The sequence below is a fragment of the Rhamphochromis longiceps genome, linkage group LG11, assembly GCF_057381845.1.
Source record: "Rhamphochromis longiceps isolate RC_006_pf linkage group LG11, R_longiceps_female_GT1.1, whole genome shotgun sequence".
Taxonomy (NCBI): Eukaryota; Metazoa; Chordata; class Actinopteri; order Cichliformes; family Cichlidae; genus Rhamphochromis; species Rhamphochromis longiceps.
Genome location: NC_140567.1, coordinates 1,182,349 through 1,202,641, shown reverse-complemented (window position 1 = coordinate 1,202,641; position 20,293 = coordinate 1,182,349). Strand labels below are relative to the sequence as shown.

Below are 20,293 nucleotides of genomic sequence, written 5' to 3'. Positions count from 1 at the left end.
AGTTTAGTTCTCATTATACTTTTGAGTTAAAAGAACATATTCACGTATTAGTTCATTAGATAAATGTGCATCACTCTGTATCCTTGATCTGCTGTGAATGTATTACACTGTTTTCTTAAAATGCTTTATTGTTGAATCATAAAAAGAAGGTTGTAAGCAGGAGACTCTGTGTCTAAGACAGGGGAGATAGACAGACCACATTCCACACCCCCACCTTACAGAAAGCAGAGAAACAACTGCCGAGGTCATAACTTAGGCGCCGTAAGAGAGAAAGAATGTTAATGTTTGGTCTTTTACGACTAGGTGGGGGCCGCTAGGAGCTATAAAAGGCTGTGTAACCCGTCACCATTTTGAGACTTGCTGTGACCCTCTTCAGGCATGTCTCCCCATCATGATGGTTCTAAATGCTCTTTGTGTTGAATTGTATGGAAATACATGATTGTTGATTGAGCATAAATACACTGAGTATTGTCCTTCCTTCAGCCCAAAGATTCAAAGAATTGGGAGATTTCAACGACCTGGGGTCTTGCCTGGTGTGATAGACCCCAGCCTCTATGTATCTTGTGCTTAGTGCTTGTTCCTTTGCTGCCATGATTAGTGCTTCCATGCTGTCTTTCAGTCCAGCTTTGTCCAGCCACTGGTAGGATTTCTGAGGGTCCTGGTCGGCTCAAGCACCTGTTCTCCTCCGCTCCGGTCCTAGTCCAGGCGGACCTCAGCTGGTCCTTTATCGTGGAGGTGGACGCCACCTGACTCTGATGTGGGGTGGTCCTCTCCCAACAAATCGAAGGCAAGTTACATCCCTGTGCTTTCTTCTCCCTTAGGCTGTCTCAGGCTGAGAGGAATTATGATGTGGGCAATCGAGAGTTGCTCGCCATCAAGTTGGCCCTCGTAGAATGGCAGCATTGGTTGGAGGGCAGTGAGCAGCCTTTCGTGGTGTGGACGGACCATGAATACCTGGCGTACCCTCCAGGCAGCCAAACGCCTCAACGCCCGCCAAGCCATATGGGCCTTGTTTTTCACACGCTTCCACATTTCCATAACCTACAGGCCCGGCTCTAGGAATACCAAGCCTGACGTATTGTCACGGCAATTTGCACCCAAAACCAATGAGGACGAAAGGGAGAAACCCGTCCTGCCTCCTACCTGCATTCTGAGCGTGCTCACATGGGAGGTTGAGAAGGTGGTCAGGGACGCCCAGCGACTGGAACCTGACCCAGGAACTGGCCCGAGGGGAAAACTGTATGTTCCAGCAGCGGCACACACCACCAAGTTTGCATGCCACCCAGGTAAAAATCGTACAATTTCGTTCCTTCAACGTTTGTTTTGTTGGCCTTCTCTTATTCTCGATGTCCAGGAGTATGTTGCAGCTTACCCAGTGTGTGCAACAAGACCTCCAACTCACCTGCCTCTGGCCTTCTGCGACCGTTGCCCACTCCTAGAGGGCTGTGGTCACACATTGCCCTGGATTTCGTCACTGGCTTGCCTCCCTCTTCAGGTAACACCACCATTCTGACCGGTTTTCCAATGCTGCCCACTTCATCGCTCTGCCCAAGCTCCCTTCAGTCCTGGAGACAGCCCAGTTACTGACGCAGCACGTGTTCCGGCTCCACGGCATTCCCCAGGACATAGTTTCCGACCGAGGCTCTCAGTTCACCTCGTGAGTCTGGAAAGAGTTCTGTTCGGAGCTGGGAGCTCAGGTCGGCTTGTCCTCCGGTTTCCATCCTCAAACTAATGGACAAACTGAAAGGGCAAACCAAGAGATGGAAGCCATGCTGCACTGTGTCGCTTCGTCGAACCAGTCGGCCTGGAGCGACCAACTGGCCTGGGTGGAGTACGCCCACAACATGAGCACCTCATCAGCGACCGGGCTCTCGCCCTTCGAGACATCGCTGGGGTATCAACCCCCCCTCCTCTCTATCTCTGAGGGAGAGTTGGCAGTTCACCTCTGTCCAGCACCACCTTCGGACTGAGTCAAAGAAAGTGGCCCCTCGGTCTCCTGGCCCCTTTTCCATCCAGGAGGTCCTGAACCCGGTGACACTCCGGCTGGCCCTGCCGCCCGCTATGAAGGTACATAACGTCTTCCATGTTTCTCAGATTGCTTCATAGTTTTGTAACTTGTACTAAGCTACAAGGTTTTTGGGCTTGAGTGGTTTTTTTCCCAAACTTTTCGATGTACAGTTAGACCCTGACCCTATTTTCATTCTTACTGGACTGTCGGAACGATCTAAGAAGAATTAAGAGCACACAGACCTCACTCCTGTCCTATGGCCTAATGTGTGAGACTGATTCTCCTGCTATGGAAGGGAAACAAAGTGCCCTCTTTAAAAGTCTGGATTTCAGTACTGACAGATACTTGTCATCTGGAAAGGAGCCGTTACATTATTATTGACAAACTGGAGGACCTTCATCAAATCTGGAGGCCACTCACTGGAAACTATGGACAAATGACAGCTGCTATGTAGACTGTACCCCAGGTTATAAGGGATAAGGGAAGGGAGGGAGGGTTTTTGTTTGTTTGTTTTGTCTGCTCTTTTTGTATTTTCTACTGTCTTCGGTGTGTGTTTTCTACTGTTTCTTCTTTCTTGGCGATAAAAGTATAAAAAATGAAGCAATGTCAGCCCATGGGGCAATTTGTAATCTTTGCTAGTGGTGCTTGATACTGCATATTTTGGTATCAATCTGATATCAAGTAAATACGGGCCAGTATCGCCGATTCCGATATCGATACTTTTCAATACATAAGGTGTATGTGCCATTGAATTGCTAAATCTCAATTCATTTTCATGACCTTAAGTGTTTTTTGGGATGTTTCCTTTTTTATTATTAAATGGTTCAAACCCAGGACATAATTAGGGCAAGGTTTATAATTAAAGTGCTGCAGATGGACTCACCTACACGGCATCTACAATCACGCCTCACCAGCTTAAAACCAGGGCCCTGTGCTTCGTACGTCGCTTACTACATCCAAGATCAAATGAAACATCCAAGACCAAATCATCGCGCTAACTCTGAGCTCGCTATTCCGGTTCCCCGAACACACCTGTTGTTGACGATTAGTATAGCTGGATGAAGTAATGTGAGATCACTGGGTGGCCCAACAGGGGCTACGCATCGATAGTAGAAACATTGATCGGCAACCCTCTGATTGGTCGGCGAAAATGTCGAAGGAGCGCGCTCGGTATTTTTCGGCAGCAGAGCAAGAACTCTTGAGTGAGGGATTTCAGGAGTTTCAGAGTTTAATTAAAACGCAAGGGAACACTGCAAAGGCTGCAAAAGCAAGGAGAGAGGGCTGGCAGAAAGTTGCTGACAAATCAAACTCGTAAGTAATTCAATAATAACAATAATAATGGAGTGGATTTATATAGCGCTTTTCAAGGCACCCAAAGCGCTTTACAATGCCACTATTCATTCACTCTCACATTCACACACTGGTGGAGGCAGCTACGGTTGTAGCCACAGCTGCCCTGGGGCAGACTGACAGAAGCCAGGCTGCCATATTGCGCCATCGGCCCCTCTGGCCAACACCAGTAGGCGGTAGGGTAGATTTATCATATCACACCATATTATCCAATATTATATTACATTATATTATATTATAATGTGTTATATTATATCCCCTTTCACATTAGAGCCACAACAGGACCCACTAGAACATGGGAACAAGTAAAAGTGAAATATAAGAATATTCTACAGAATGGTAATATTTATCACTTATATTGCTTGTCGTCTCTTGGAAAGAGACCCTGGAATACTCTGTTTGTTTGTTCATAACAGCAACCAAGAAAAGGGCAGAGCAAAAAAAAAGACAGGTGGTGGTCCTGCACCCCCTCGTCAACAAGTTGGTTAAGTGAATAATACCCTCACGGGAAAATCGATATCTCTCTATGAGCACACTGTCGCGCTGAGCTAAAGGATCCTGTCTGTCCCGCAATATACGCTGAATTCTGAGGACTCTCCTTATCAATCTTGCACCTTCTGCAATGGGCTGCTCGCGTAAACGGACAGGATATGACTGCGACAGACTTCCCAAATCCACCTTCGCTTTTATAGCCGTGGTCTCTCATCTTGATTACACGAAGTAATTTACAATTACTACTCTGAAATATGAATTACATCTGTAATAATCACATACATGTAATAGAATGTTAATAGTACATTTCCCTTTTTTAGGGAATGACCTGTATGTATCTGTGTGAAATCAATAAAAGGATCAAGTGCTGCATTATCTTTAGTTACATTGATGTTATTTATTTATGGTGAAACAGTGGTGGAATATCGCTGTTGCTTTCGTATGAATGACGCGGACATACCTGCGTGGCCGCGATCTAATCCTGTTTACATAAAGTAAACCTGCTCCCCAGCAGGTTTACGCTTACGGCTCTGTTGCTATGACAGCAAGTCCCGGATGGGCTTCGGGGAACCGAACGATCCAGGATCACGCGAAATCGTCAACAATCTCATCCAGCTAACTCACTTAGCGCGATACGAAGAACAGGCCCCTGTGCTCTGCTTGTGTTGTTGTTGTTGTTGTTGTTGTTGTTGCTGGTGATGTGTACGGACGGCAGTGGAAGAGCTGCAGACGTTACAGAAACTTTGTGATTATTGTAAAAATAAATGATGCTGCGAAACATGAAAATGTCACCAGGTCTGCTGTCGTGGTTTACAGTTATCAATTGTTTTTTTCCAGAAAAATCTTAAATAAAAAATGCACGCAAACCAGTAAACAAAATAAAACAAAAAAGTACTGTTGAAAGTACTGTCAGTTGTTTAAGTGCTTTATAAATAAAGATAGATGCTTGGATTGATGTATAGATGTATAGATAGTGTTGTGGAATTTTGTTTAATAAAGTGCAGACACCTATTGAGCACTTACACATTGCCACATATCACCTGGGGGTCTATACCTTCAACTCATCCTTGAACCCTCCCCCCACAGAAAGAGATTTACAACTTTGTTTTTCACTTAACAGAGTACAGCTCATAAGGCATTCCTTCGAAGGCCTCCCCCTGGAGGCCCAATGACTCCCAGAGGTCAGAGAGGGGTCTCATTATCTGGCTAATGTCTCTACCGTCTAATAGGGCCTGGGTGTCCCAGTCTACATCTAACCTACAATACCTAACTGTGTGGAATAAAGCATATCTATATTATTGCTAATATATATTGTAATATATCTATATCACTAAAGCACTTCTGGATGGATGCAAACTGCATTTCGTTGCCCTGTACCTGTGCATGTGCAATGACAATAAAGTTGAATTCTATTCTATTCTATTCTATAAAACACATATATGATGCTATTTCTAACTAATACCTCATACGTACCATTATCAGAACACATGATCAATACACTAGGTAAAAGAAATTTCCATCACAATAGACACAACCCTTTTCAGACAAAGCATCAGATTTGCACATCACATCTGAATCATGCATTTGGTGCAGTTATGATCCTGTGGCCTCTGACTGTGGAAGACAGTTCACTAACCCTTTCCACACAGAAATCTAATAATACTTTATAGTTAGTATATTACCTCAGATTTAAGAAGCAGACATTTAACAAGAAAAATTATGTAAATAATTAAAAGATATTTAATGGCCAAATTCCAAGTAATAGTTAAACAAATTAAGGCCAGCTGCTAATACATGCCTTAAAGGGGGCATCATTACTGCATAGCAGTTGCTCATAAAAACAGTCATGTCTAATTTGCTTTCAAATGTTGTTGTTCACGTTGCAGAATGTAAAGTACATAAAGCAGCTTCTGCAACAAAAGTACAATTAATTTTAAGATATCAATAATTAAAAACAAATTAGTAAACCCAAACTTTTCACTATACTTCATGCGTTTTTCTGTGAAAAGATATTTTACTTCTACGTAGCATTCACCTCCAACCTGGCCTGTATGCAAATCCTATGGGGCTATTAAGCAATAACAACTGATTTTTTCATGTGAAATGTTGCTTACTAAAACAATTTTAATATTCTATGGGTCCATGTGGGGAAAATAAAGTGCTCTGCAGCTGTCACTAGGAAGCATTGAGGCCTGGTAGTGGTCTTCCATTGTCCCTGTTAAATGAGTGACTTATGCTCTCTGCCTTACATATTTCAGTAAGTGCAGAAGTTTTGTTACATCACCTTAGAACCAAAAGAGATTTTTGTGCTATAAATATCTATGGTAGATTAGCAAAAATGACAATATTGGTCAGTTGTTCTTGAGAATTTCCATTTTTGTTTGGCAACTTCATGTTTTGTATAAGAGCATGTGCAATCTGCTGTTTTGTCTATGGTGGCTCTCTAGATGTGTCTGTTGGTTTCTGCCAGCATGGCTTTCAAACATAGAGTGATTTTGGATAAACTGAATAAACACACATCAACTGAAAATAAAGACAATAATAATAATAATAATAATAATAATAATAATAATAATAATAATAATTTTAAAGAATATAATTAGAAAATTTAAAATGAATAAAGTTACACATTTAGTAACTGATGCGTGCATAGTAAGTTTGTCAGGATTAGTGTCGTGGATGAGAGAAGGAGGACCCAAACACTGGACTCACAGGTAGGTAGGTGAAGGCTGGTGTTTATTGCCAACAAGTGAACAAACAGAACAGAAGTCGGATAGGGCTGGCTGGCTGGACGACTGACTGACTGAAGGACTGACTGACTGAATGGCTAGCTGACTGAACGCAGGCAGAAACGACAACATAACATTACATGTACATCAATAACACGACAACGATCGGATGGAACTGAGGACTTAAATACACGCTGGGTGATTGTTAGGTTTTGTATTGTTGATTGTCATTTATGCTTAGAAATATTTAACCATATATGCTTAGAGGTGCATAATCGATTGTGTAGTGATAGGATGTGTGATCTTTAACAGGCTGCAAAGGCTTGGTGTGTATTCCACACTGGAATGCACACCTACATCCTGGGAGCATGAGAAGAGGTCGTACCTTGTTTTATTGTTTTATGGTAGGATAAACGTGGCTATATCTGTTTTAGGCTAAGTGCCTTTTGTTTAGATGAACTGTTGGACTTCCAGACCAGCAGGTTTAGGGAAGTCTTTTATGGGGTCACACTCTGACCCCCCCCCCCCACACACACACACACACACACACACACACACACACACACGGTACTCTTTGTGTGTATGTAGACGTAATATGTTAATGAACCTATGCATATTCATGTAACCTCAATAAAAGAGCAGTGTTACGGGAGGACGGACGAGAGCAACTGGGGTCAAGCGAAGGAACGGCGTTTGTCCGGTTCTCTCCCGTGCACGACAAACATGAAGAACTTTGCCTACCTCGTGTCTTGCTTGCTGTGTAATTATATTGTCTTCAACGTTCCAGTGAATAGGTTCAAGCTACAAACCTATCATTAATTGGTCCTTCGAGAGCCGGAGCCCTGGAGTCGACATTCACCGAGGGGAGAAGAGACACGCTGAAAGACTGACGTCAGCCAGGAAGTTCCTGTAGTAAAGTCCCGAGACGTGAGAATTTGTCATCGGGCCTGTGGATTAGCTGTCTGTTTTCTCTCCTTGATGAATGGCGATCGGCGGGATCCGAGGCTGATATTACACGATAAGCAACACCAAGTAAGTTCCTAGAGAGCGACTCTATAACCGCAGAACTGGGTTAGTGTCCCGAAAAAGAGGTTTTGGTAAAATCGCCCAAAGGCCCAAGCGTCCGGTGAGTGTCCGGTTTTGAAATCGCCCTGGGTTTGTGTCCCGAGCGTCCCTTCATTGGGTTTTGTGTCTGTGAAGGTTCTCAGTCAATTTTGCCATTTCTCCACAACAGTTGCCCATAGTGGACCTCATCTCAGCCACAGAAACCGCCATACGGATTAATAAATTATCACAGACAGAAGCAGAGCAAATCAGGATGAAAGTCTCAGCCACGCTCTCCAGTGCCAAAGTCCCTCCATCCAACCTCACAATACAGGAAAAGAAGGCCGTCGCTTTCCTGAGCAAAGACCACAACATCACTGTTTTACCAGCTGATAAGGGAAGATGCACCGTGGTCCTAAACACTACAGATTACCATACAAAGATCACTACTCTCCTCAGTGACAACAATACCTACGAAGCCCTAAAGTGAGACCCCACAAGCAACTACAAAAAGAAAGTTATAGCTTGCCTTCAAGACTTTGAAAAGGACAAAATTATTGACCACCTTACATATCACCGCCTTTACCCAGGGGATGCCATACCCTGCATCTATGGACTTCAGACCCATAGTCAGTAGCATAAACTCAGCCACTTACAACATTGCTAAACACCTTGCTACCATCCTTGCGCCTCTCGTGGGGAACACCCCACACCACATCAAGAACTCCACCGACTTCACCGACAAGGTCCAGAAACTTACCCTGGATCCAGATGAAACCATGGTGTCCTTCGATGTAGTCTCTCTTTTCACTTGCATACCCACCACGGAGGCCGTGGAGACTGTCAGAAAACGACTACAAGAAGACAGCTCCTTGGAGGACAGGACCAACTTCACACCCGATCAGATCTGCACACTGTTAGACCTCTGCCTCACCACTACATATTTCAAGTACAACGAAGGCTTTTACAGACAAAAACATGGCTGTGCCATGGGCTCCCCCGTGTCACCTATTGTAGCCAACCTTTACATGGAGGAAGCAGAAAGGAAGGCTCTTGGCTCTTTCAAAGGAAGAGTACCCAGCCACTGGTACAGATATGTAGACGACACCTGGGTCAAAATCAAGACACAAGAAGTGGAATCCTTCACTGCGCACATTAACGCCTTGGATAAAAACATCAAGTTCACCAGGGAAGACACAAAGGACGACTGTTTGCCTTTCCTGGACTGCGCCGTGCACATTGAAGAGAACGGCAAACTCAACATCGAAGTTTACCGGAAGCCCACACACACGGACCAGTACCTCCTCTTTGACTCCCATCACCCTTTGGAACACAAACTTGGAGTAATTAGGACCCTACACCACCGGGCAGAACATGTTCCCTCTAAGCCTGAAGGAAAAAAGAAGGAACACACAAATGTAAAGGAAGCACTCAAAACGTGCGGCTATCCTAAATGGGCGTTCTTAAAGTCAGCAAAGAGGCACAGAAAAGAAGACCAGACACCAGCGAGGGAGGATAAGAAGGACAGACGCAAAAACATTGTCATCCCCTATGTAGCCGGTGTATCAGAGAAACTCAGGAGAGTTTTCTCCAAGCATGACATCCCAGTGTATTTCAGACCCAGCAACACGCTCAGACAGAAACTGGTTCACCCGAAAGACAAAACGCCAAAACACAGACTTAACAATGTGGTGTATGCTGTACAGTGCAGCGAGGAATGCTCAGACCTCTACATTGGAGAGACCAAACAGCCACTTCACAAGCGCATGGCACAACACAGAAGAGCCACCTCCACAGGACAAGACTCAGCAGTCCATCTGCATCTAAAGGTCAAAGGTCACTCTTTCGAGGATGCCAATGTTCACATTTTGGACAGAGAGGACAGATGGTTTGAAAGAGGAGTGAAAGAAGCCATCTATGTCCACTGTGAGCGACCATCTTTGAACAGAGGCGGGGGTTTACGACACCAACTCTCTGCCATCTATAATCCAGTTTTGAGATCCCTTCCCAGATGCCTTAACGCCCACTCACATCCTGGGCCATCTGATCTCAGGAATTTGCATGATAAGGTGGGGCCAGGTTTCACAATGAACACACCCGAAACTCTGGCTGATTGGGACCCACGCCCAGTTTCCCACCTTGGCTCAGGCGATTAGAGGATCATCAGGGGGTCCTTTTGTCCCTCTGTGGGGGGTCACTCCCACTAGGTTTATATCTGGGACTCTCCACCATTTGACCTTAGAACTGAAGAAGCTTCTCGGATGAGAGGTGAAACGTCTTCAAGCAACTTAAAGAAGTCCAGACGCTTTTCTTTGCAAGCTCCTTTGGCCTTCATTGGGTTTTGTCGCGCGACTGGGTGAGAGTCCCAGAACTGGGTGAGGGTCCCAGAATTGGTTGAGGGTCCCGAAAGATTGGGTTAGTGTCCCGAGCGGTCCGGTGGGAGTCCGGATTAGGCCTATTTTGTGTTGTTGTTGCTGTTGTTGTTGTTGTTGTGTTTGAGTGTGTTTGTGCGAGTGTGTGCGGAGCAGAACACGTGTTCTGTGACGTCAGCAGCTGTTGTTGTTATCATGGGTTCCTAAGCAACCAAGAGTGTGTCAGAGGGTGACAGACGTTTATGCTGGACTTTGCTCCTGGCAGCGCAAAGTATTTAAATAAAAGAGAGCGACAGCTCCTTAGCTGCGCGGGTTTCACGCGGACCTGAGCCGTGCGGTTAATCGCAGGCTTATAAATGGAAGAGATTCAAATGTTAGAAGTTTTCAGAAAACACACCAGCCTTGAAGAGCGTGTGGAGAAGGCCAGTCCACATCAGCAGCACTTGAGATATGCTCTGGTGAATGGCTTTCCCCCACCCCTTGCTGACATAAAATGTTTATTCTTTAGCTTGCCCTGATTGACAACAGCCTGTGTGCCAGACCATAGATTTAATTGAGGTGGATAGTTGTTAAAAGTAATCTGCATTAGGCTTAGGGTTGCTCAAGTTCAGTACAATGACATATGAGGTGAAGTGATATAATGATGTGCATAGAGGCACTTGATCTGTGTGAAAGACTGTCGTCTTATTATGAGCTATTGTTGAGATATAGAGCGCACCTGTGAAAACAACTAATATGTTGAACCCTGTATGAAACATCTAAAGGTACATGATGGAGAAGCTGAATTGAATATGAAAGTGCAAGTCTTTGCCACTGTGGGCAAAGCATACAACCACTGTGTGAGGTTGCGTTGCGGTCTCTTCTGAGCTGATGAGCAAGCTACACATCATCAGATCGAGAGCTGTCTGAGAACTCCTCAAAGAGAGGGAAACAGAACTATGATAACTATGATAACTGGAGTTTGCAGCGTTTCCGTGAGCAGTTTTCCTGCATCTTGACTCATGTGTGTGGAGTGTTCATAGCATCAGCATCATGTTTTTGTTTATTTGTTTTGGTGGGTTGAAAATAATTAAATAAACTTGTGATCATATTTATGGATCACCATGGCACATGCCACTGCCCAAATGATTTATTTATGCAGATGAAAAAGTGAGTGTGAATGTGTCTGACGTCACAGTGTTTTTGTGCGCTGTGTAAAAGTAATTGCCTTTGATTGTGAGAGCAGTGATTCTGCAGGTCACCAGCTATTGTAAAGGGAAAAAAAGAGTGAAAAAGAGAGAGAATTTATATTGTAGATGAAAAATAATCATAGGAAAAAGGTTTTGTGCTGATCAGCCAAAAACAACTACAATTTCATTTTCTGCTTTTAAGAAAAGACTGTTCACAAAAACAGAGAGAGAGAGAGAGATGTGTATTGATTAAGCAGTGATGATAATAATGAAAATGTTTTAGTTTGTCACTTTCAGGTGAAAAGCAGACCTGAATCAATTTTCCACATGCAGCGGTCGGAAGAAAGTCATAGTTTAACATCATTGAAAACATGCAGGCCAAGTTTCTGGCTAACTTATTTACAGCACCATGTGTCTCTCAAACTCACAAGCAAGCTCTCACTCCTCCCTGAAGACAAGGAATGCAGCTCCAAAGAGCAATAACATGGCAGATAAAGAGACAGCAGCAAAGTCCTGAGCAAAGAGTCCCAGCAAGCAGTAGCAGTGTGGACAAACAGCATCAGAGAAGAAAAGCAAACCCATCATCCTGTCTGATCGGATGAATGGCACTGTGTTTACAACAAGCTGCAACTTCACTATGCATGTGAAGAAAACTTTTGAGGACAACTGAGGAGACTGTTGGAGTTTGACATTTGCCACCTTTGGAGTAAAATGGCAAGAAGAGACAGTGGAACACAGGACAAAGCTGAAGGAGAACTGCCGGCTATTGGACTGTTGAAGTGGGAGAGTTGAACCTGCCAATTAGTATGATGGTATGATAAACCATGCTAATGGTATGATTTACCCTCCTGAGATGAGGAGCTTGTGTCATGACTTAACGAGGCCTTTTTACTTTGATACTTTCACAGTGCACTGAAAGTTTTGTTCAATAATCTCTGTCGTTTGAGCAGATCTGCACGATTAGAACAGAAAGCGCTGTACGACACGTCGTCGAGAAATTTGTTACAAGTGAGCTTCTCCACATTAAAATGGGCTCTGGAGAAAGCCACTTATTTGGGACAATTAGAAAATGAGAGTCCCTGCCTAAAAAGGATTCAGCGAGGTAATCCGATCTAAAGTTCTTCTTTTTCTTTTTGAAATGACGTCATTTTGCTGAGAGTGGAAATGTAATGCGACAATCGATTCCACTATCAGCAAAGAAAGAAAGAATGAATGTATGAATGAATGAGTGAGTGAAAGGAAAAAAAACTGACTGGTAAAAGCTGACAAAAGCTGTCAAGACTTTACTGATGTAACACAACTGTGCGAAGTTAACCCCCACCTGACAAAGGTGCAGATGAATCTATGTGTGTTTCCTTTTACAGGAGCAGAAAGATGACGGCAACATTCGAGGTTGCGTGATCATTTAACCTTTTAGGTGCCACTTTCTGTGTCTGTGCATCTACCAGGGGTGTTATTCACTACCTTGTGTTGCTCATAGAGATCACTGTGAGAAAGTGTGTACACACCTGCGCAGCGCTAACATTTGCATTTTCTTTTCTACAGCATTACAGTTCTTCATGTGACTTGATGATGCGATTTATACCAGGACAACTGGTTGATGTTTTTTCTACTACAGGATTTCTGGGTTTATGTGTGAAGAAAACTGTGTTTACAGGTTATGAGTGGTGATGCTGTTGCACTGTGTTGATGGGGAAATGTGAAGGTTACTTTGATAATGTGAATAACATGTGAGAAATTTCCTGTGTTGAAAACTAGTGTCACTTCTTTCCACAGCTATGGATGGCTAACTTTATGGTCTTTTTATGGCACCTCTGGAACCTGTCGACCTGCGTCTGACCACGGTCAATGTGTATTGCTAATGTTTTTTTTTTTTTTAAGAATGCATGTAGAAGATTCAGCAGAAGCGGACAAGTGACATGAGAAAAACTGTCAGGCTCAGGAGAGACTCGGAGGCAGACCGTCACTAAGGTTCACAATTTTATTTACACGTAGACACCAGGTGCGGGTATATACAAGTGAGGGGGCACAGGAAGAGGGTCTCCGGGGAACACAGGCACGGGAAGGGAACGGCTATATACACAATCCACTGAAGCTCAGGTAGCTCGGGCTCCGGTCTTTAGGTCACCGAACGGCGGTCCTCAGGCTGGCGAGAAATCTGGCACAGAGAGGAAAGGCAGGTAAGTAGTGGCACGACAGAAACTCGGAAAAAGGCTCAGATAGGTGATGACACTGACGAGTGTTACACAATAATCCAGCGAGGAAGCACTCTCAGCAGCCGCCTTAAGAAGTGAGTGAGATGATTGTTTGCAGGTGTCCGAGCCAGGGGCTGGAGCCGTCATGACTCCGCCCCGGTAGAGCGCAGTGCGCGGAAGGGGAGAGAGGGAGATGCAGCACAACAAAAACACTTGTAGCCATACAGAGTCAGCCGAGAAGGCACAGGGTCATGACAAAAACAAATAAGAGATGCAGTGTTTATGGAATAGTTGAATATGGGCTCATTAGCTGGCCACTTTGAGCCCATAGTAATATATGAGTGGAGTGACTTTGCTTAAGGGAAGTCACCGATTACATTAATGTTGACTGAGTACATGGGATGATCCATGTCTGAGGCAAATTAGGGTAATAATTGTAGTTTACTGATTTCAGAAAACCTGCACATGGCACTTGTCTTGCTGATGTTGAATGATTTATTACTTTTATGATACAATCGTTTACAAGTGTGAAGTTTGATTTTACTTCCAGATCTTGTTTTCCAGGCCATGATGGTGTGTATGCAGGCTCCTGGCAGAGCCAGGTGTTAAGCAAACTTAATGTGCAAAACACGCTAACATCTTTTATTGCAGGGTTACGGAGCTACTCCAGCGGAGACACCCTGATGTTGCCTGGGACATGATCTAGCTAACCCTTTTTCTTTAAAACAGGAATCTGGTTTTGATGAGTTGACGCGTGGGAGTGTCCATGCGTCAAGAGGAGGGGTCCAGGATTAATATTAAACAATGTTTTTTATTATTGTTGCAGTGATTTGTGTGATTAACCGTTTATTTACAGGTATTAAACCTATGCAAGTGGTGCATCCATGTTCAGATGAGGCTTTGATGGCCTATAAGTGAAGTTCACTGAACTAAAGAATGTGGTTTGATGATTGTTGACATGCTCTCCAAATAGAAGTTGGGGCTTTCCAGAGGCCAACAGAGGAGATTGTGGACAACAGACGGGCACCTGAAGGATGAGGGGAACGTGCCAAGCTCCATCGACATCGCAGAGGGAGTCTAAGGATGGCATCATGATTCTGTGAAAGCACAGGAACCAGAAGCTATGGTGGTGATGACAGCAGTTTCCTATGAACATCACCTAATGCTGTGTCACTATACTGTGCATACGATGACACTCTGAAGGCTGCTGGGATCACAACAGCAGTAAGATAACTGAACCCAGCACTCTTTCCACAGAGGGGTTTTTCTGCAGAGCGTGGACAATGGAAGAGTCATAAGTATCCCCCTCGCAGGACAAAGGCCTGAAGTGAGGTGATGGGGGTTGGTAGAGGCCATAAAACTTGAGTGCTGACAGGTCTGCAGCTTTCACGATAAGCTGAGACCCATGTTGACAAACAACAAAACCAACTGGTATGTTTGAATGTTTATTCTACATACATTTGGACTCTGGTCCTATGGACAGTGATGGAAACAACTGGAAGAGACATTTATGACACCCTGCAGAACTAAAACCACTCTGCACAGATGATGAGTGATCACTGCAAAGCTGAGATGTTTTTGAAAATGTTACTTTCTTATTTTAACTATTAAATTAACAGTTCATTTGTTTGCTCGTAGGGTGCATAGTGCCATTGGATGAGATCAATGATGAATGGGATAACTGCTAATACATTTGTTAAACTGTGTACTTTTACAGTAATTTAGGGTGATTGACATATGCTGAGTATAAAAATGTTTGCATTGAAACTGTCAGACATGAGGTATTCATAACTGGGAACTTTTCTAGCATAAAGGTCAAAAATGGGGGAATGTTAGGTTTTGTATTGTTGATTGTCATTTATGCTTACAAATATTTAACCATATATGCTTAGAGGTGTATAATCAATTGTGTAGTGATAGGATGTGTGATCTTTAACAGGCTGCAAAGGCTTGGTGTGTATTCCACACTGGAATGCACACCTTCAAAACTTACATTTAACTACTGATTTTATCTATTGTTCTGATTTTATCTGTTTTGATTTTATATACTGTTGTGTTTGTTTGTTAATTAGTTTGTTTGTTTGCTTGTTTTAATCAATTTTAAATCATGCTTTTTATTTGTTTTTGTCTCTAATGTCTCTATAAAGCACTTTGAATCACCTTGTTGTTGAATTGTGCTATACAAATAAACTTGCCTTGCCTTGCCTACATCCTGGGAGCATGAGAAGAGGTCGTACCTTGTTTTATTGTTTTATGGTAGGATAAACGTGGCTATATCTGTTTTAGGCTAAGTGCCTTTTGTTTAGATGAACTGTTGGACTTCCAGACCAGCAGGTTTAGGGAAGTCATTTATGGGGTCACACTCTGACCCCCCCCCCCACACACACACACACACACACACACACACACACAGTACTCTTTGTGTGTATGTAGACGTCATATGTTAATGAACTTATGCATATTCATGTAACCTCAATAAAAGAGCAGTGTTACGGGAGGACGGACGAGAGCAACTGGGGTCAAGCGAAGGAACGGCGTTTGTCCGGTTCTCTCCCGTGCACGAGAAACATGAAGAACTTTGCCTACTTGTGTCTTGCTTGCTGTGTAATTATATTGCCTTCAACGTTCCAGCGAATAGGTTCAAGCTACAAACCTATCAGTGATGAATGATTAGAAACCGGTGGGTACGCAGCTGAACTTAGTCTGACTAATGATACATGGAAATAACTGGAACACAATACGCATGCGGTATGCTGGCACAGAAAACATAGATGTGAAAATAAACTGAACATGACAAAACGGAAAACACTGGGTGAACGACCCAGGAACCCTGACAAAGTTAGTAAGTTGAAATAACCCCAGTCTGGCCTGTAGCCCGTGGATTAAAGTTTCATGCAGAATTGTGTTACTCAAGGCTTTGATTTTATGGGGCATGGACTAGGAATCTTCAGAAAACCAGACAGAAAGAGATCAAGAAAATCATATTATAAATACTGCTTTTAAGTTCAAAAATACTGTTGAGAAAAATTGGTACATTGTTCCCAACTCCTTTTACATCACCACACACTGAAATCATTTATTTTGGATTTCACACTTCCCATCACACTTAAACAACTCTGATGGTGGAGCGATTTAAATAATTATTGGCATTGATTTTTTAATGTATTTGAATCATGGCTTAATGTTTTGAGAAAATAATTAATTTGCATGGATGATAGATTTGAGGAAAACTAATTTTGCCCCACAGGAAAACAAAAACATCTTTGACATGTTTAGCAGCAACCTACATTTTCCACTGCTTCATCATCCAATTAGCACAGCACCATTTATAGTCCTCACACATAGATAAATCTGTTTTGCTCATTGTAAGGGAGAAAGAAAACGTAAACCTACTGAAAATGCAAGCACTAACACAAAATAAAAGCACCTTTTCCTTCAGCAGTTTTACAGCTTCATTTTCACTTTTACAGCCAGCCTACACTTCCATATACATTCTGTTGGATTCAAGGAATCAGTGTATTAACTCAGATTCATTCCTCTTCTGATGAGTGTTAGACTCTGTTAAGCCTTTGTTACCTATTTCTGTTAATTAATGTTTGAACAGAATTTCTGCATGCAGTGGAGGGACAGAGGGTGCTGGCTTTAATGTTTAATGTATCACATCTCTGTTTATTGATGATAAAGGGTTTTCATTGGCTTATATTCAACATTTATTGATGATCTCCAATTTTCATGTTTTTTCTCAGCAGAATTTGAAGTGGCTAGGACGACAGATAGAAGCTCCAAGTCTAGGTCATAGTTCTCTGGCAGAATTATAGTTCAGTGTTCAAAGGTGAAAATTGCTTACTGCTTTACTTGAGTTATTACCTCATTTAGAGCTTTACAGGTATGTCAGGGGATTGTCCATGTGGGGGAGAAAGTTGATCTGATGTGATATACTAGTCTATTCCATTAAAAAGAAGCTAAGCATTAAGGTCAGGTTGTCAATGTCCTGATTCCCTCTAAAGATTTATGACCTTTGCCATGAGCTTTGGATAGTGACCCAAGGAACATAATTAAGGAAACAAGCAGTGGAAATGAGCTTCCTGCTATTAGACTAGACTATCAGAGCTAGGAAGAGTAGTTCCAGAGAGGCTGAGAATACAGGTGCTGCTCCTTCACATCATAAGGAATTAGTGGAGATGATGATGATGTTTTGGTCAACACCAATATCACTCAAGTTCAGTGCGTGTAAGGGAAATGAGCAAATAAGTTGCAATAAGCAATATAGTATTTTATTATTATTATTTTTTGCCTGTGCCGTTTGGTTCTTTAGCAGAATTGTTGTCTGAAGGACAACAAAGATGCCCAACAGATTTACTTTACCAAGTGGATCATCATGGCCTTGCCGTAATGGTCCACTTGATCGACCTTTGTTTTTATTATTTGTTTTTATTTTCAGTTGTTACAGATGGGACAGACATGGCTGGGGGATAGGAAAGGGAGAAAGAAAGATGAAGGAAAAGAAAAACAGAGGGGGAGAGGGACAATAAGAAAGGGCACTTAAAAAAAATAAATCTCCCGGATCACCTGTGGAGAGAAAAAAAAGAAGAAAAAAAAGACCAAAAATAATAAACACAGCACCATTGCATTAATCTAGCTAGGTGTAAATATCCATAAATACTAAATATTGAATGTTGTTGTGCAGTATGCATGACCGACAGCACACAATGTGCTTTAGCAGCCAAGAAAGATGTACTGTAGATTATGTCTGTGGACAGTGAACACCCGCGTGCACACCTGTGTGGATGAGTGCGCTAGTATTCTAAAGGTTTCTCCATGTAACGATCTGCTAGAGGGTGTAGGGAGCCATGGCCCCATCCCCCAGTGCATGAAGCAGGCATGGAGGAGATCCAAGCCCCAGACATCCAGAGGCCCCAGAGCCTGAGAGCCCAAGGATGACCACCGGAGGGGCATCCATGCTACCCTCCTGGGAAGCCTAGGAAGAGCTGAAGAGAGCCCCAGCCACCCCATCACCCATGATGGGTGTAGCTCAGGAGGTAGAGCAGGTCACGTACTGATCGGAAGGATGGTGTTTCGATTCCTGGCTCCTCCAGTCTTCATGTCAACTATCCTTGGGCAAGATACTAACCCTAAGTTGCTCTCTGATGCGTCCATCGGAGTATGAATGTGTGTGAATGTAGTTACTGAATATGTGTGTGTGTGTGTGGTATATACAGGGAGTGCAGAATTATTAGGCAAATGAGTATTTTGTCCACATCATCCTCTCCATGCATGTTGTCTTACTCCAAGCTGTATAGGCTTGAAAGCCTACTACCAATTAAGCATATTAGGTGATGTGCAACTCTGTAATGAGAAGGGGTGTGGTCTAATGACATCAACACCCTATATCAGGTGTGCATAATTATTAGGCAACGTCCTTTCTTTTGGCAAAATGGGTCAAAAGAAGGACTTGACAGGCTCAGAAAAGTCAAAAATAGTGAGATATCTTGCAGAGGGATGCAGTCTCAAAATTGCAAAGCTTCTGAAGCGTGATCATCGAACAATCAAGCGTTTCATTCAAAATAGTCAACAGGGTCGCAGGAAGCGTGTGGAAAAACCAAGGCGCAAAATAACTGCCCATGAACTGAGAAAAGTCAAGCGTGCAGCTGCCAAGATGCCACTTGCCACCAGTTTGGCCATATTTCAGAGCTGCAACATCACTGGAGTGCCCAAAAGCACAAGGTGTGCAATACTCAGAGACATGGCCAAGGTAAGAAAGGCTGAAAGACGACCACCACTGAACAAGACACACAAGCTGAGACGTCAAGAGTGGGCCAAGAAATATCTCAAGACTGGTCAAAGGAGCTTGCAAAGAAAAGCGTCTGGACTTCTTTAAGTTGCTTGAAGACGTTTCACCTCTCATCCGAGAAGCTTCTTCAGTTCTAAGGTTCCAGTGTATTTCAGACCCAGCAACACGCTCAGACAGAAACTGGTTCACCCGAAAGACAAAACGCCAAAACACAGACTTAACAATGTGGTGTATGCTGTACAGTGCAGCGAGGAATGCTCAGACCTCTACATTGGAGAGACCAAACAGCCACTTCACAAGCGCATGGCACAACACAGAAGAGCCACCTCCACAGGACAAGACTCAGCAGTCCATCTGCATCTAAAGGTCAAAGGTCACTCTTTCGAGGATGCCAATGTTCACATTTTGGACAGAGAGGACAGATGGTTTGAAAGAGGAGTGAAAGAAGCCATCTATGTCCACTGTGAGCGACCATCTTTGAACAGAGGTGGGGGTTTACGACACCAACTCGCTGCCATCTATAATCCAGTTTTGAGATCCTTTCCCAGACGCCTTAACGCCCACTCACATCCTGGGCCATCTGACCTCAGGAATTCGCATGATAAGGTGGGGCCAGGTTTCACAATGAGCTCACCCGAAACTCTGGCTGATTGGGACCCACGCCCAGTTTCACACCTTGGCTCAGGCGATTAGAGGATCATCAGGGGTCCTTTTGTCCCTCTGTGGGGGGAAACTCCCACTAGGTTTATATCTGGGACTCTCCACCATTTGACCTTAGAACTGAAGAAGCTTCTCGGATGAGAGGTGAAACGTCTTCAAGCAACTTAAAGAAGTCCAGATGCTTTTCTTTGCAAGCTCCTTTGACTACGATGACCTGGATGACTGAGAACCTTCACAGACATCTCAAGACTGGTTTTTCTAAGGTTTTATGGACTGATGAAATGAGAGTGAGTCTTGATGGGCCAGATGGATGGGCCCGTGGCTGGATTGGTAAAGGGCAGAGAGCTCCAGTCCCACTCAGACGCCAGCAAGGTGGAGGTGGAGTACTGGTTTGGGCTGGTATCATCAAAGATGAGCTTGTGGGGCCTTTTCGGGTTGAGGATGGAGTCAAGCTCAACTCCCAGTCCTACTGCCAGTTTCTGG

The 20,293-nt window shown here is 43.6% G+C and overlaps 1 long non-coding RNA gene across 1 annotated transcript in view; it reads left to right on the top strand.

The window, feature by feature from the left end:
• The first annotated feature begins 15,005 nt into the window (after nt 1–15,005).
• Nucleotides 15,006–20,293, top strand: part of LOC146658379 (uncharacterized) — a 231,591-nt gene continuing 226,303 nt past the window's right edge. The window contains exon 1 of the long non-coding RNA XR_014913702.1: nt 15,006–15,195. This is a non-coding gene — a long non-coding RNA (uncharacterized LOC146658379). The remainder of the gene's footprint in view (nt 15,196–20,293) is intronic.